The sequence below is a fragment of the Cetorhinus maximus genome, chromosome 15, assembly GCF_964194155.1.
Source record: "Cetorhinus maximus chromosome 15, sCetMax3.hap1.1, whole genome shotgun sequence".
In the NCBI taxonomy this organism is placed as follows: domain Eukaryota; kingdom Metazoa; phylum Chordata; class Chondrichthyes; order Lamniformes; family Cetorhinidae; genus Cetorhinus; species Cetorhinus maximus.
The window spans coordinates 96,963,154-96,980,588 of NC_135893.1; positions in this window are offsets into that span (position 1 = coordinate 96,963,154).

Here is a 17,435-nt window from a genome sequence, read left to right on the forward strand (position 1 = left end):
GCATCATGGCGGTGGGCGAGGCGGGTGTGCGAGAAGGCCAGAAATTAGTTTTCACGCTGTCATGAAACCAGTCTGTGATCATCCACTCCACCCGTCAATGGCAGGATGCATTTCCCACTGCCGCATGTTGGGAACCTAATTTCAATACTTTAGCATCTCATTCATTATAAGCCCAGCTCACCGGAATCATTCCCCCCCACATTGGATCCTCTGGGCACATGAGCGTGATTGCACGCAGACGTGTTTCAGAACTGAACATTAGGGACGTGCACCTGGTGAGCTGCTCTTCACTCGCGACTTTGAGGCTTGTTTGCCCACCTTGCTTCAGGCTGCACTCGTGGTCACCAGCACCAGGCTTCGCAGGCAGCACCACTTTTACAGGGGCTCATGGGAGGTCTCTTCCTACCAGACCAGCCGTAAGGCAGGGATGGCTTTTCAATGGCTGCAGGGCTAGGCCTTGCTTTGGAAAAAAGGGAAGAAGTGGTCTCAGGCAGGGGAAGAGGTTGCAGGGTGAAGGCAGTACAGGGGAAGGGTGGGGTTATCCCAGGGTGTGTGTGGGGGCACATGTTAATCTGTGCAAGTGGCCTCAAGAGGGTGAGGGCTGGGGAGGCAGTCTCCAGAGGAGATGAGGCCCGATGGAGGTGCGAGGGTGTGTGTGAGAGAGTGAGTGGTGATGTCCCTTGAGCTGGCAGTGAGTGAGATGCCAGTAAATGTGTGATGGGCTTGAGTGTGTGAGTTTAGAATGCACCTCGTGTGAGGACACAGCGAGGTAACGGTGTGACGGGCAAATCAGAGGCCACCTGCCCGTGAGGTGGCGTGTTTCCTGTGGCTACAATGATGTAGGAATGGAAATGGGAATGGGAATGGGAGTGGGACGATACAGCGTGAAAACCCACCATTGCAGCCGGCGGGTGAAACTACATTCTTCCCGCCCGCTACCGCACTTTGTACAAATCTGGGACGATGCTGCCTTTAGTCTCGGCAATTTCATTAATGGTTCCTGTTCCGATGAGTGGTCCAACCTATAAAATTGATGATTTGGGGTTTCCATGAGCTTTTCCTGGTGTGACAGTGACAGATATCCCAGAGAAACTGAGTAAACAGTGGGAGATTGAGAGAACCCACCACAGAAATTCCAGACAGAATTCCTTAAACTCTTTCCGCTGCAGACTGACTCGCTGTGCATTTCAGGCCCTGAGACTAAATTAGCATTAGCCGTTATCAATCCAGCGCAACACAACATCGATATTTGCAACTGCAGCCATTCAGCAAATATTGAGACTGATTTGCTTTTGTCATTAAAAATGACGCCTATTTCTAATTTCTTTTGACTCAATCATTCTGTGATTGTGCGAATTTGAGGGTAGTGGGCTTAGTTTTGGGTGGCTCCAGCGTCAGCAGCCCAAACACAATGACCCCGCCTTCCTGTGCTGTAAACCCCCAGGAGCAGAATTTAATTCAGGCGATGGGGGTCTCGCCTGCCAAGCCTGCGAGTTCCCCGCATCACCTCTTTAGGGAAAGGCCCACCATATTAAGTGCCAGTCAGACACTTAAGTAGCCAGTGACTTCTTCTTCCCCGGGAACAGGGACCCCAGAGGTGGATATCTCCAGTCGGAAAAACAACCATTCACCACTACTCTTTGTTTCATGTCACTCAGTCAATTTTGTAACCATGTTGCTGCTGTCCCTTTTGTTGCATGAGCTTTAGCTTTACTCATAAGTCTGTCGTGCGGCACTTTATCAAATGTCTTCCTGAAGTCCATGTGCACCACATCAACTACATTACCTTCATCAACCCTCCCTGTTACCTCATCAAAAAAGCTCAAGCAAATTGGTTAAACACAATTTGCCCTTGACAAAGTCAGGCTGACTTTCCTTAATTAGCCTGCATTTGCCCAAATGGCTATTAATTTTGCTCTGAATTATCATCTCTAAAAGCTTCTGACCACCAAGGTGAAATTAACCTGTAATTGCTGGGCTTATCTGTACACCCTTTTTAAACAAGGGTGTAACACTTACAATTCTCCAGTCCTCTGGCACGAGTCCTGAGTCTAAGGAACATTAGAAACTTATGGCCAATGCTCCCTAATTTTGCTCTCACTTCCTTCAGTATCCTGGGTGCTTCTCATCCGGCCCTGGTGCCTTATCAATTTTAAGTATGGACAGCCTATTCAATACCTCCTCCTTATCAATTTTAACTCTTAAAGTGCCTGAACTACATCCTCTTTCACAATAACCTAGGCAGCATCTTCTTCCTTGCTAAAGACAGATGCAAAGTATTCATTTAATACCTCAGCCATGCCCCCTGCTCCACACGTAAATCCCCTTTTTGGTTCCAGCCCTCCTCTTACTACCCTTTTACTATTTATATGCCTATAAAAGACTTTTGGATTTTGTTTATGTCAGCTGCCAGTCGCTTCTCATACTCTCTCATTGCTTCACTTATTTGCTTTATCAAGTCCCCTCTGAACCTTTTAAATTCGGTCTGGTTCTCAATGGTATTATCTACCTGATATCTAACATAAACACACTTTTTCTGCTTCATCTTAATCTCTATCTCTTTCATCATCCAGGAAGTTCAGGCTCTGTTTGCCCAGCCTTTCACCTTTGTGGGAATATGCCTTGGCTTTCCTTGAACTATCTCTTCTTTAAAGGCAGCAATTGTTCAGTTACAGTTTTGGCTGTTAACCTTTGATTCCAATTTATCTGGGCCAGATCCATTCTGGAGTTCCCCCAGTTAAGTATTCTTAATTTGGATTGCTCCTTGTCCTTTGCCATAGTGAACCTAAACCTTATAATACAATGAACACTTGGCCCACCTCATTCTCAAGAACTAGATCCAGCAATACCACCTTTCTCATTGGACTTGGAACATATTGCTGTAGAGAATTCTCCTGAACACAATCTAGGAACCCTTGCCCCTCTCTGCCCTTTACACAACAACTATCTCAGTCTATATTTGGATAATTAATGTCCCCCATTATGACTACTCCATAATTTTTGCACCTATCTGTAATTTCCTTGCAAATTTGTTCCTCTATATCCACCCCACATGCTGGTGGTCTATAGCCTACACCAACAATATAATTGCACCTTTTTTGCTCCTTAGGTCTAGACAAATAGATTCTGTCCTTGACCCCTCTGGGATATCCTCCATCTCCAGCACTGAAATGTTCTCCTTAATCAATACTACCATCTTCCTTTCCTTCCCTTCCCTTCCCTTCCTATCTTTCCTGAACATCATGCATCCAGGAATATTTAATATTTAGTCCTGCCCTCCCTTGAGCCACGACTCAACCCAATGTTATCTATGCAATTTCATATTTCCACATGGCTATTTATGTCTGCAAGATCACTAAACAACTCAGGATAAATCTGACATGCAACTAAATCATTTCAGGCTGAATTTATCCAAATGATCTGTGTAGCCCATTAATTCTCATTCTGTTAAGAAAACACCATGAGAAATCAGCCAATAATGAACAGATCATCATGGTCTCCTTGGGGTATATTTTCATCAAGTAGAAGAAATTAAGAGGAAATCCCACATTTCATTAAAATCAATGACCCATTAGCAAAATTGCAGGTGCAATTTACTAATTTATTAGCTGAAGCCAAAAGAAAGTCGATCAGAATGCACCACTAAGAAGATAGTTTTGAGCTTCTCAAACAGCTAATGAGCCATTTAACTTGTATAAATGTCAAAACATTTCCTCATCTAACTGGGGACAAAATTTTTAAAAGAAACAGATCATCAACAACAAAGAAAAGCCCATGTTAAGGATTGGAGGATGTATTTTCCTCTTGCAACATCTGGAATCTTAGTTTTCATGAGGAGTTTTCAAGGGACGGAAAACCATTGGGTCAGGTCTCCATCCCCCTCCACTTCAATGCTTCAGAGTTTCCTGGAGTTTGCCAAAATTACATTACAGGACCAGTGACCAGAGCAGGAGCAGGCCCAGTGTTTCAATGATAACTAGGTGGGGCCTTCCAGACCCGCTACCTCTCTTCAACAGCCCACTGCTCTTTTCTAGTGGGAGTACCTGGAGAAATATTGCCTGTAGACTGTAGGTAAGGGTTCACGGAGCAGGTGAAGGATCGATGAGAAGTTTAGAACGGTTGTAGGAACCACGTCCACTCTCCCCCAGCACCCTCTCCCCATCCCCCCCCCCTCCCCACTGCCCCCCAAACAGCCAAGGCGATCATTGGGCCTTAAGGCCTTCCAACTGTTATTGTCAAGCAAGAGCCAGAAGGCCCAAGCATTGGTGACAAGGAGCATAAATCGAGACTTCTGAGGCTGTGGTTTTTATCCTTCAAGCAGGTTTCTGCTGGCATTGCTGTTGAAGGTTATGTATTTCTACATTTCTCCATCGACATGAAAACACAAATGAGCTTCATCTTTTGAAACTTCTTCCTTATCACCATCTGTAGGATTTTGGAGCATTGCCTGGCTGTTGTCCCACGTGACGGTTTATTTTCTTAAAGACGGCTTGCAGTCTTTTATTTAATTTAAAGCAAATGTTCCCTGGTGTGAATGCCATTAACTGACTTTATTTGGAAAGTACTGTCATTGTACTTGTGTAATTGGACTTTGTAAATATAACAGGAAATAGGGATTGCTAAAACATTTTAGTTGATTTAAAAATGACACTGAAAACTCCCCTCAGAATAGCTCCAATGAACAAATAAGTGCATCAGAACAGGTGTCACAAATCAAAATATTCTATGAGGCTGCTCCCATTTCAGGCAAATCTCATGCCTTAAACGTTCACATTACCCAGTAACAACAGTTTATATTTATATAGCTCCTTCCCCATTCAATAATTTCAGCTACTATGGCTTTGTGTACCATACTAAAAGTAATGGAATGTTGGGTATACCTGTCGCTTTGGTTATAACAAGTTTGTATCCACTGCACTCTCAGTATAACTTCTTTCCACATTCATAGCTCTATATTCTAGGCTCTTTTGAGCTGTCAGCTGTTAAGGTCAAGCAAGCCACTCAGTTGTAGCACTGAAAGGTGGAAAGTAAAACCCATCCTGGCCAGTGAGGCCCCACCCCAACAGTGAATATATTAAAAAAAGGTTGGAAGTAGAGCGGTTTGCTAATGATTTCACGGGTCTGTTTGCAAATCCTTAGATATTGAAGCAGTTCATGCCCACATGCACAAGACCTGGATGTTGATAGTGGGAGATTTAGCAATGGCAATGCCATTGGATGTCAGTGGAGAGTGGCTGGGCTCTCTGGTCATTGTCTGGCACTTAAGGGGCGAGTAACATTTATCCCACATATCAGCCCCTTAAGTGCCAGAGAATGACCAGCTTCAACGAGAGAGAGCCTAGCCATTCCTCATTGGCATTCAATGGGATTGTCTTCACTAAATCTCCCACTATCAACATCCTGGCATGTACCAATGATTGGAAACACCAGTGGACCAGCTCGTTAAATGTCATGATTACTGGATGAGGTCAAATGCTTAGCACACTTCACTGAGTGTCTCACCTCCTGACTCCCCAAAGCCTCTGCACCATCCTTCGAGGCGCAAGTTCAGAACATGATGGAAGACTCTCCACTTGCCTGCATGGTTGCAGTTACAACAACGCTCAAGATGCTTGACACCATCCAGGACAAAATAGTCTGCTTATACAGTGCTTCATCCACTAGATTAAACATCTACTCCCCCCCCACCCCCCCACCCCCACCCCACCAACCCCATCACCATCACCATCACCAGTGTAATGTTGCTGCAGTGTCTACAATCTACAGAATGCACCACAGCAACTCACCAAGGCTTCTTCTTCAGCAGCAGCATCCAAATTCTCAACCTCCACCATCAAGAAGGACAAGAGTAATAGGTATATGGTAATACCAGCTCCATGTTCCCATCCAAGCCATATGCCATCCTGGCTTAGGCCTATTTTGTTGTCCCTTCATCATTGTCGGGTCGAAGTCCTGAACTCAATGCCTAACAGCATTTTGGGAGCATGTCTGCCACACAGACTACAGCAGCGCAAGTAGGCCCTCCACCAGTTTCTCAAAGGTGATGGGCAATTAAATTCCGGTCTTACCCATGAAGTCCACCTCTGATAATTAAGTGAGTGATATTTTTCTAAATCTATCTGATTTAAAACACTTTTTTCTGCATATTGTGTGCAAGTCAAAAGCAAAATAGTGTTGATGCTGGAAATCCAAAATCTGATGAAAGGTCATTGATCTAAAATGTTAACTCTCTTTCTCTTTCCACACATGCTCTCAGGGTATTTCCAGTATTTTCTGAAGTTATAAGTCAGACTTGTGTATCCAGATAAGTGGTGTCCTCTCCATGATGCAGTTTGGATTTTATCTGCCGTCTATATCTAAGGAATTTCACCAGCTTGCACTGTAGGTATCTCTTTAATGGAACCAGGTTATTAGTTACTCTGATTTTGTCATTTGTAAATACTTATTTGCAGCGCCATTTGAAAATTACAGGCCTGCTAAAACCCTTCTGGCATCTTTTAAATTAATATATTTTAAATTAAAATTAGCTTAAATGTCTTATTGTTGCCATATTATTACAGGCCTCGCTTTGCTCCTTAAACCACCAGAATGTAGCACCTTCTCCTATTTGGGGAGAATCGCCCAATCTTCGTAACCTCCCGCAGGCCTACGTCCCTCCAAAAGCCAAGTTCCTTCGTTCTGAGGTTTTCTGCCCCCTGATTGCCTTTGCCCCATCATTGGTGGCTGTGCTTTCAGCTGCCCTATGCTTTGGAATTCTCTCCCTAAACCTCTCTATCTCCCACTCCTCCTTTAAGACACTCATTGTAACCAATCATTGTCACAAAGTTTTTGGTCACCTGTCCTAATACCTCCTACATGGTTTGGTGTCAAATTTTGTTTGATACCTCTTCTGTGAAGTGCCATGGGACTTTTTACTACACCGCAAAGTGCTATGTAAATGCAAGTTGCTGCTGTTATTGATTATAGTCTTGTTAATAATGTGTTTTGGTCCAAGTCAGCACATTATGCATCATAATTTCATTCTATTTATATAATTATTTGAATTGCATATAGTACACCCCACAACAGCTGTAGGGGCTCTATGCTTGACCTCTTAGCAAATAAAAGCTGCAGGCCCCATTCGACATTCTTGGAGAAGGCCCAAGTAAAGCAGCTACTGGAAAGGGCCTTTATATTTCCAGCTGGATTCATGATTTAGATAAGGATTTGTCTCAAATGTATAGAGCTGGATTTGTTCAAAATATTAATAAAGTCAGGAACTTTCATTGTACAACCCAAATTCTTGTCAATAAGTGTGGAGCATAGATCAATGCACTGAATATTCTATTGGTTTTCACATCTCTGCTACGTCTTCAACTGTAGTCATGCCAGGAATATGACTTTTTTCAGTCTAACTGCTGTATTGCTGAATCCAGTGTTTTTTTTTATGGGTTGGGCACAGTTAACTGGCACAGTTTGTCAGTGTTCAATGTAGAAGTGATTTATTCCAACTGCCTGTACTGTGAGCTCTTGATCATGCTCTTGGATCATGCTTTTGCTGTCACTCAGGGAGCTTGAGAGAGAGAAAGAGAGAGAGAGAAAGAGAGAGAGAGAGACAGAAAGAGACCAAATGAAGAAGTGGGGGGAAGGAGAAAGAGAGATATAGATAAATCAAGAGCAGCCTTCAAGTAGCTCACAACATATGATATTGCATAGTATAACTTTGATGTAATATTAAATGGAAAAAAAACTGGCATTCCTCAGAGGCAGAATGAACATCTCCAAGCAGATGGCAGAAAGTTGTTCCATCTTCTCTGGCACTGTTACAGCTTTGGGAGCTTTATCACCTGCCTACCCAGTTGATAAGGAATTGCTACCACATGCAATTTTTTGTTCAGAAGTGACTAAATATTCGTCACTGCAGGTATAACTCCAGTCTCCAGAAAGCTCCTTAATGAATATTGCTATTGTTCATTGCAAACAGAAAAACCTTTGACATTAGAATCTGATTTTTTTTTTTAAAACGTGGAACTACAAGGCCTTGCTGACATGGCTGATAAAATTATAGTCCCTCAACCAGAAAATGGAACTAAGCTAGTCATTTGAGTTTGCTGCCTCTTGGGGTTTCCTACTTCAGTCTCGGCCAAGTCATCAGGTGGAGTGTTCCGCTCTGATGAGATGGGCTGTTTGGGACAGAGGGAGAGAGGAAGTGGAACTGTTGGCCTGTCAGATCGTCAAACCCAGTTAAAACTTGGAACAGAATGAAGGGGAGAAAGATTCTGTGGATAATAGCACCTATAAATACATTCAATGTTCTATTTTAGCATTTTCTTGCAAAAGTGTTGGCCAAATACTCAGGATTTGGAATTAATTTACTCGATTTGAAATTATGAAATGGGTCTTTTCATTTTTTAATTCAAATCATTGTTTATCTAATATTGTCCTCGTGAATTAAAGGTTGAAATATAATGCTAACAATTCCCCTCACTGTTTCCTTTGGAAATCACACCTACAGGGCCTATTGTATAGAAAGGATATTGTATTAATCTCTCTTCATTAATACAAGGAGCACAAGCAATGAATATTGTTCAAGAAAACAGCTTTGCTTGAATGGCCAGTTTGCTCAAAGAGAAGTGAGTGTTCGTATCTATCAGTATAAAATCTATACAGTATTACAAAAATGTTGCATGTGCACACACATCCTGTTTAAAACAGATTGTCATGCACAGTCTAATGTTAATGTCAGTGTGTCACTCCCCCAAACTCTGTTTTGCACTACAAATCAGAGCCCTCAACTCTTGGGTTACAAATCCCCAGCACCTCCCAGGGTAACTGATCCCAAAGATTCCTCTTGCTCCCACCTGTGCTATAAAACCTCATGGTCCTATCACAGTGCTGAATAATTCCAGCACCACCCATTCCAAGATCCTCTTGTGCTGTAAAACCTCAGGGCTCTCTTGCAATGCTGCCAAATCTCATTATGTCATACTCTGGATGTGAACTGCTGTTTATGATGCAAAGCCAACTTTGCGTTTTTGATCTATAACATAGGATTACACAACATTACGTTACTTCTCTGTCGCTTGGTCAAAATCCTGGAACCCCCTCCCAAACAGCACTGTGGGTACAACTACCCCATATGGACTGCAGCGGTTCAAGAAGGCAGCTCACCATCACTTTCTCAAAGGCAATTAGGGATGGGCAATAAATGCTGGCCTAGCCAGCAACACCCAAATCTCATGAATGAATAAAAAAATATATATGGCACAGAAATAGACCACTCAGTCCAACCCTTTTGGGGGGGGTGATGGTGTAGCAGTGTTATCACTGGACCAGAATTCCAGAGACCCAGGATAATGCTCTGGGGACCTGGGTTCAAATCCCACCATGGCAGATGTTGGAATTTGAATTGAATAAAAATCCGGAATTAAAAGTCTAATGATGACCATGCCAATTGTTCACTAATGCCCTTAAGGGAAGGAAATCTGCTGTCCTTACCTGGTCTGGCCTACATGTGACTCCTGACCCACAGCAATGTGGTTGACTCTTAAACACCTTCTGAAATGGCCTAGCAAGCCACTCAGTTGTATCATAATTGCTACAAAGTCTCAAAAAAGGAATAAAATTGAACGGAATACCTGGCATTGGCCTAGGCTCAGTAAACGACAATGGCAAATATTGTCGACCCTGCAAAGTTCTCCTTACTAGTATCTGGGGGCTAGTGCCAAAATTGGGAGAGTTGTCTCACAGACTAGTCAAGCAATGGCCTGACATAATCATCCTCATGGAATCATATCTTACAGATAATGTCCCAGGCTCCACCATCACTATCCCTGGGTATGTCATGTCCCACCGCCAGGACAGACCCAGCAGTGGTAACGACACAATGATTTATAGTTGGAAAGGAGTTGCCCTGGGAGCCCTCAACATTAACTCCAGACCCCATGAAGTCTCATGGTATCAGATCAAACATGGGCAAGGAAACCTCCTGCTGATTACCATGTACCGCCCTCCCTCAGCTGATGAATCAGTGTTCCTCAATGTTGAACATCACTTGGAGGAAGTACTGAGGGTGGCAAGGGTGCAGCATATACTCTGGGTGGGGGACTTCAATGTCCATCACCAAGAGTGGCTCGGTAGCACCACTACTGACCCAGCTGGCAGAGTCCTAAAGGACATAGTTGCTAGACTGGGTCTGCGGCAGGCGATGAGGGAACCAACAAGAGGGAAAAACATACTTGACCTCATCCTCATCAACCTGCCTGCCGCAGATGCATCTGTCCATGACAGTATCAGTAGGAGTGACCACTGCACAGTTGTTCTGGAGACCAAGTCCCACCTTCACATTGAGGATACCCTCCATTGTGTTGTGTGGCACTACCACCTTGCTAAATGGGATAGATTTCAAACAGATCTAGCAGCTCAAGACTGGGCATCCATAAGGCGCTGTGGGTCATCAGCAGCAGAATTGTACTTGAACACAATCTGTAATCTCATGGCCTGGCATATCCCCCACTCTACCATTACCATTAGGGGATGTACCCTGGTTCAATGAAGAATGCAGGAGGGCATGGCAGGAGCAGCACCAGGCACACCTTAAAATGAGGTGTCAACCTGGTGAAGCTATAATACAGGACTACTTGCATGCCAAACAGCATAAGCAGCAAGTGATGGACAGAGCTAAGCGATCCCATAACCAAAGGATTAGATCTAAGCTCTGCAATCCTGCCACATCCAGTCATGAATGGTGGTGGTCAATGAAACAACTCACTGGAGGAGGAGGCTCCACAAATATCCCCATCCTCAATGATGGGGGAGACCAGCAAAAGATAAGGCTGAAGCATTGGCTACAAACTTCAGCCAGAAGTGTCGAGTGAATAATCCATTTTGGCCTCCTCCAGAGATCCCCAGCATCACAGATGCCAGTCTTCAGTCAATTCAATTCGCTCCACTTAATATCACGGAACGGCTGAAGGCACTGAATAGTGCAAAGGTTATGGGGCCTGACAATATTCCAGCAATGGTACTGAAGGCTTGTGCTCCAGAACTTGCTGCGCCCCTAGCCAAGTTGTTCCAGTACAGCTACAACACTGGCATCTATCTGGCTATGTGGAAAATTGCCCAGGTTATGTCCTGTACACAAAAAGCCAGGAAAGTCCAATCCGGCCAATTACCGCCCTATCAGTCTACTCTTGATCATCAGTAAAGTAATGGAAGAGGTCATCAACAGTGATAACAAGCGGCACTTGCTTAGCAATAACCTGCTCACTAACGCCCAGTTTGAGTTCCGCCAGGGCCACTCAGCTCCTGACCTTATTACAGCCTTGGCTCAAACATGGACAAAAGAGCTGAACTCCCGAGGTGAAGTGAGAGTGACTGCCCTTGACATCAAGGCAGCATTTGACCAAGTGTGGCATCAAGGAGCCCCAGCAAAACTGGAGTCAATGGGAATCAGAAGGAAAACTCTCCACTGGTTAGAGTCATACCTAGCACAAAGGAAGAAGGCTGTGGTTGTTGGATGTCAGTCATCCCAGCTTCAGGACATCACTGCAGGAGTTCCCCAGGGTAGTGTCCTCAGCCCAACTATCTTCAGCTGCTTCATCGATGACCTTCCTTCCATCATAACTTCAGAAGTGGGGATGTTCGCTGATGATTGCACAATGTTCAAAACCATTCGCAACTCCTCAGATACTGAAGCTGTCCATGTGCAAATGCAGCAAGACCTGGACAATATCCAGGCTTGGGCTGACAAGTGGCAAGTAACATTCATGCCACACAAGTGCCAGGCAATGACCATCTCCAACAAGAGAGAATCTAAGCATCACCCCTTGATGTTCAATGGCATTACCATCACCAAATCCCCCACTATCAACATCCTGGGGGTTACCAGTGCCCAGAAACTGAACTGTGCCTTCCAAACCCACGGCCACTACCATCTAGAAGGACAAGGGCAACAGATAGATGGGAAAACCACCACCTAGAAGCTCCCCTCCAAGACACACCAACCTGACTTGGAAATATATGCTGTTCCTTCACTGTCGCTGGGTCAAAATCCTGGAACTCCCTTCCTACCAGCACTGTTGGTGTACCTACACCACATGGACTGCAGCGGTACAAGAAGGCAGCTCACCAGCACCTTCTCAAGGGCAACTAGGGATAGGCAATAAATGCTGGCCCTGCCAGCGAAGCCCACTTCCCATGAATGAATTTTTAAAAATAGTCTATGCTAGTGTTTATGCTCCACTCGAGCTTTCTCCCATCCTTTCTCATTAAAATGTGCCATCGTAACCATCTCTCACCTTCTCTTGAAGTACTTGTCTAACTTGCCCTTAAGTGCATCAATATATTTTGCTTCAACAACTCCCTGTGACAGCGCATTCCACCTTCTTACCAGTCTTTGGGTAAAGAAGTTTCTTCTGCCCTTTTGGATTTCTTTGGGGACTGGTTTTATATTGATGGCCTCTAGTTATGCTCTTCCTCACAAGAGGAAACCTTCTCTCTGTATCCACTCTGTCAAAACCATTCATAATGTTCTTTTTCTTTTCTTTTTCCCAAGAGAAAAGAGACCCAGCCTATGGAATATATTTCCTGTGCACTTGGTTGAACACCAGTCAAAATGTTTCTTATTGTTGTTCTATATCATCTGTCAATATAATTGTCTATCTTACTTTCCCAAGTTCTATTCTCAGCCCCTCAAAATCAGCTTTTCTAAATCTATTAACTTGTTTTTTGGCATACTTATGTCCTTACCTATCATTATCTCAAATCTTATTATCTTGTGGTCACTCGTGCGTAGATTCCCCCTACTTTTACTTCTCATATCGCCTCTGGTTCATTACCCATTACTAGATTCAGAGTGAACCTGTCCTTGCTGAGCTATTTAGATGTTGGGTTAGAAAGGAGTCCTGTACACATTGTAGGAATACCATTTTCTTATTCTCTTTACCTAATTCTTCTTGAAATCCCCCATGACTATTATTCTATGGGTGAAATCGTCCCAGATTTGCACTAAGTGCAGTAGTGGGCAAAACGATGTTTTACCCGTCAGCTGCAATGGCGAGTTTTCATGCTGCATCATCCCAAACTCGCCACATTACTTACGCATTCCTGGGAAACACGCCGTTTCGATGGCGGGGCGGGTCTGATTCGCCTGCTACGCCATCGCCTCATCCCTTCATCACACCAGGCACCACATCAAAGTACAGCCGTGCTCAGCTCTTCCAGCCCAGGATTGCTGCAAAGAAGACATGGCCCCTTGCGTGCCTTTTGGACACCATGGAGGCCCGCTGTGATGTCATCTACCCCTGCTCTGGCCACAGGAGGGGCAGCTATATTGCCACGCCGGCTTGGTAGGCGGTGGCAGTGGTGATCAGTGCCGATGCTGCACAAAAGAGGTTGGCCATCCAATGCAGAGGATGAATGATCTCATCCATGTAGCCAGGGTATGGCAACCATCTCATGATTCTAAACTCACACCCATCACATATTCATTGGCATCTCACTCACTACCAGCTCAAGGGACATCACCACCCATTCTCACACACATACCCTCACATGTCCACCTGGCCTCATCTCCTCTGGAGACTGCCTCCTTAGCCCTTACCATCTTACCACTTGCACAGATCAACATGTGCTCCCACACACTCCCTCGGATACCGTTCTTCCCCAGTAGAGCCCTCATCTTGCAGCCTCTTCCCTTACCTGAAGCCACTTCTTCCCTTTCCCCAAGCAAGCCCTAGTACTGCAACCATTGAAAAGCCACCCACATATGGCTGGTATGGTAACTAGAGACCTACCCGTGAGCCCCCTAAAAGTGATGTGGTGCTGTCTGTGAAGCCTGGTGCTGATGACTGCGAGTGTTGCCCAAAGCAAGGTGGGCAAACAAATCTTGAAGTCTTGAGCGAAGTGCAGCCCGCCAAGTGCACGCCTTACATATGTTGTTGTGAAACACGTCGGCGTGCTTCCCTGCCGACGTGGCGGACGATCTAGCGGGTGGAGGGGGATGAGCCCAGTGAGCTGGTCTAATAATGATATGCTGGTGTATTACAATGAGGTTCCCTATGTCTGATGGCGGGGAACATGGCCTGCCATTTGCGGGTGGAGCGAACAATCACAAACTGGTTTCACGACATCGTGGAACCGATTTCTGGTCTTCTCGCCATATTGTCCGCTCATGCCACCAAACACACCCAACGCCAGCAGGCATGGAAAATCCCCACATGTGTGTTTTGCTCAATTCCATAATTTGTCTGTGTATGTCTTCCTCCATGTCCCTTGCAATATTAGGTGGTTAGTAAACTAATGTGATTGATTTCTTTATTATCTCGTATCTCTATCCATATGGATTCTATTTATGGCTTGCTGATATATGCATCCCATTTTTCTACTGTAGTAATATTATCACAAATAAGTACAGCTATTGCATCTCCCATTTCTCCCTCTCTATCTTTTTTTAATGTGTTAACCCTACGATGTTTAATTCCCAGTCCTGAGTTTTCCATAGGCAGGACTCAGCAGTGTCTACTATGTTCGGTTCCTGCCATCCCATAGTTGCCTCCAATTCCCCTGCTTTATTATAGATACAGTACATTTCTATAAAGACAATTTATCTCATTTTTAATCAGATTTCCTCTCACTTTATTTTTAACCATCTTTTTACATTCCTGTTCTATGACTCTACTTATTCACATGCCATCAGTGTTCTTTTTTTAAATTCATTGACAGGATGTGGGCGTCGCTGGTTGGGCCAGCATTTATTGCCCATCCCTAATTGCCCTTGAGAAGATGGTAGTGAGCTGCCTCCTTGAACCGCTGCCCTTTTGAACCACTCCTTTACTTTGTTCTTTCCTACATTCTCCTTAATTGTCACAGTCTCTCCAACTCACATTCCAGTTCAATGTCTCTGAGCTGGAGAGATTCGAGATGAAGACATTTCCTGTGGATGTGTTTGCTCGCCATCCACAAACTCCCACATTCTGTAATCCAGGCACATGACCTGCTCTGCCATATCTCAGGCTAGCGTTATTTAGTTACTTAAATAATTAAAGTCTTTAATCAATGATTATGTGTAGTTATATCAAGTAATTTAACTAATTAAGCTATAAATTTAATATAGTCCTTTTACTTTCCTGGTCCTAATTTAAACTACTGCCCTGGTTTAGAGAACAAAAGAAACCTTAAAACGCACTGACTAATCACCCACCTGCTTACCTAATTAAGTCCTCTGTACTTCAGCTCTCGAACATAAAAATTAGGAGCAAGAGCAGGCCATTCTGTCCCTCAAGCCTGCTCTGCCATTCAGTAAGATCATGGTTATCTGACCGCGGCCACAACTCCACATTCCTTCCTAACCCCAATAACCTTTGACTCCCTTGTTAGTCAAGAATCTATCTACCTCTGCCTTAAAAATATACAATGACCCTGCCTCCACCGCTCTATGGGGAAGAGAGTTCCAAAGACTCACAACCCTCTGAGAGAAAAAAATTTCTTCTCATCGCTGCCTTAAATGGGATACCCCTTATTTTTAAACTGGGTCCCCTAGTTCTAGTCTCTCCCACCACGGGAAACATCCCTTCAGCATCCATTCTGTCAAGTCCCTTCAGAATCTTATATGTTTCAACAGGATCACCTCTTCTTCTAAACTCCCATGGATACACACCCAACCTGACCAACCTTTCCTTATAAGGTAATTCTCCCATTTCAGGTATCAGTCGAGTATCAGGTATCTTCTCTAACACATTTCTATCCAAATAATCATTTGGTAGTACAGAACTTGAGTATTTCTTAAAAAGAAGAGAGACTTTTTCTGTCAAAGCTTTTTGTCTTGCATTCATCAGGACAATTTGCAAGAATACCAAATGTAAAGGGAACAACAACTTATACTGTATGAGAATTAGCACTCCTCTCATACAGTATAAATTGTTGTTTCCTTTACATTAGGTATTATTGTAAATTATCCTGATGAGTGCAAGATGAAGAGCTTCAACAAAAAAGTATCTTTTTCAGCGATACTCACATTTGTATCCTTCCTTAAATAAGGAGACCAAAACTGTACACAGTACGCCAGATGTGTTCTCACCAATGGCCAATACAGCTATAGAAAAACATCCCCACATTTATAATCCGTTCCCCTTGCAATAAACAACAACATTCCATTTGCCTTCCTAATCACTTGCTGTACCTTCAAACTAACTTATGGTGATTCATGTACCAGGACACCCAGATTCCTCCATACCGCAGAATTCTGCAATCTCTTTCCATTTAAATGATTTACTGCTTTTTTATTCTTCCTGCCAAAGTGGACAAGTTCACATTTTCCCATATTATACCCCGCCTGCCAAATTTTAGCCCACTCATTTAACCTATCTATATCCCTTCATAGACTTATCTCTTCTCAGGCCCCGCTGTCTCTTGATCACTCTCTCAGACCACTCCTTGTTCTGTAAACCACTAGAGCAGCACCTCTTCCCTCACTGCACTGAATTCCCTCACTCACCAAATTCTCAAGGATAAGGACGTATTCCGTCAAACAGTACTCCATCAAGGTGGACTTCATGCAACTAAAACTTTGGCCTGGAACCTGAAACTGATGTGCACATTGAATCTGCAAAGTCTCCTGCTCAAACGCTGAATGAGTCTAGCATATTGCTACTTTTCAGTTTATGGTTTTAGATAGGCCACTTAAGCACAACTCTAGGTCAGCAGTAGAATAATATGTTGTGTGCCTATGTTTATAAAGTTGCACATCTTCCAATTTATCATGAACAATGCAAGAGATGAAACATTTAAGTTATGAAGAGAGGTTGGATAGACTTGGGTTGTTTTCGTTGGAGCAGAGAAGACTGAGGGGCGACCTGATCGAGGTGTACAAGATTATGAGGGGCATGGACAGGGTGGATAGGGACCAGGTGTTCCCCTTAGTTGAAGGGACAGTCACATGGGGACATAAGTTCAAGGTGAGGGGCAGGAGGTTTAGGGGGGATGTGAGGAAAAACATTTTTAACCAGAGGGTGGTGATGGTCTGGAATGCACTACCTGGGAGGGTGGCGGAGGCAGGTTGCCTCACATCCTTTAAAAAATACCTGGATGAACACTTGGCACATCATAACATTCAAGGCTATGGGCCAAGTACTGGTAAATGGGATTAAGTAGGTAGGTCAGGTGTTTCTCACGTGTCGGTGCAGACTTGATGGGCCGAAGGGCCTCTTCTGCACTGTGTGATTCTGTGATTCTGAGAAGAGAGATCTATTAAGCATTTTGCATCTAATGCACATTCACCACACTTTGGACTTCATAGTCCAGCTGTAGCACTTCAATGTATTCTTCCCTGTTGCAATCTTATCAAGAGAAAGGGAGCTGCTCATTAAATTCTAGCTTTTTTTGTCTTGATGCCACAAATTTCTGGACAGATATAATTACTTGTATTTGATTATTTAGATTACTTTTCCACATGAGTT